The following is a 1,485-nucleotide window of genomic DNA, read 5'->3' as shown; positions in this document are numbered from 1 at the left end:
ATTAAAATTCTTAAGTTATACAGTTGAGTATTTGGCTAGTAGTCAACATAAAGTACACTTACAACTATATAATATTAAAAGAATCATGCATAATATGGAAGTGGCTAATAATTACTTTTAAAAGGTCAATCCATTTACTAATTTCTCTCATTTTCTAAGAGCCCAGCCACCTAAGTCTTGTCCAAGGAATGCATCGGAAGACCCCAGTTCACAATACAAAACAGTGTTGACAGGAGAAGGTGTTCATATCATAAGCATCTGTTCATTGTTTCCAATAGGGTCGAACAAACCACATTCAACAATAACATTGAACATAAAACAGCCCCTTCCCCCCCCCCCCGCTGCCAATCTGCAGCTATATTTGTTTTTATTTTCCCGGCTATTCTGTCAGCGAAATCGTATTTCTTAAAGTTTGCTTAATCGTTAGTCTAAAACTTCCTTTTCTAAATGATGTATTTAATATTATGATTGTTATAGTTATAATTGATTTCGATCCTAAAAAAGAAAAAAAAAAGTCAGCGAGCAAGCAAATAAATTGTTTTGTTTTGTTTTTCTCCTTCTCTCCTTTTATTCTTGATCTTTTTATAATTTGTTTTATTGTGTTTTGTTTCTGTTCCCTTCCATAACTCTCTCCCTTTCATTGATCCAGTTATAGAACTTGTCCCATGTGGTTATATTTTTTGTTTCCTTGTTGTCTTTCAGTTTTTGTGTTAAGGAGTCATACTCGGCGCAATCAAATATTTTTTTAATCAGGTCTCTGTCTGATGGTACCTCTTCCCTTTTCCAGTTTTGAGCTATTGATATTCTACTTGCTATTATAATGTGTTGGATTATATAGTAAACTGTTTTCTTTATTTTCATGTCTATTATTCCTAATAAAAAGATCTCTGGTTTGAATGAGAGATTGGTTTCCGTGATTTCGAATATCCAGGACCTTATTTTGCTCCATAATTTTTTTATTTTTGGGCAGCTCCACCAGATATGGAAGAAAGTTCCAGAGGGATTTGAACATCTCCAACAGTTTGGTCTAGTTTTGGGGAAAATCTGTGCTAGTCTTGATGGTGACAAATGCCTCCTTTAGAACATTTTTATAGTGTTTTCTTTGTATGCTGCTGACTTAGTGATTTTGTAGTTCTTATTCCAAATTGTCTCCCATTGGTCTATGTGGATATTGTAGCCAAAGTTCCTTGCTCAGCTGGTCATTGGATCTTTTGATATTTCAGTTTCCACTTCATAATTTATTAAGTAGCTATATATTCTTGTTATAAAAATTTTTTCCCTTCCTAATATTAGTTTATCAAGGGGTGTGTCCTGTGCCAATATTCCTTCGTTTTTGATGTTTTTTTGCCATTTTGAAAATATTAGCCTGTATGGCCAGCAGTCCAAAGTTATGTTCTGTTCTGTTAGCTCTTCCTTTGTTTTTATATTTCCTTCTGTATTTAGGAAGTGGTTGTAAGTTATCATGTTTTTTAATTCTGTTCTCAA

The sequence above is a fragment of the Erythrolamprus reginae genome, unplaced genomic scaffold (genome assembly GCF_031021105.1).
Source record: "Erythrolamprus reginae isolate rEryReg1 unplaced genomic scaffold, rEryReg1.hap1 scaffold_239, whole genome shotgun sequence".
Taxonomy (NCBI): domain Eukaryota; kingdom Metazoa; phylum Chordata; class Lepidosauria; order Squamata; family Dipsadidae; genus Erythrolamprus; species Erythrolamprus reginae.
The sequence above is the reverse complement of the archived record's forward strand: the minus strand, read 5'-3'. Positions refer to the sequence as shown.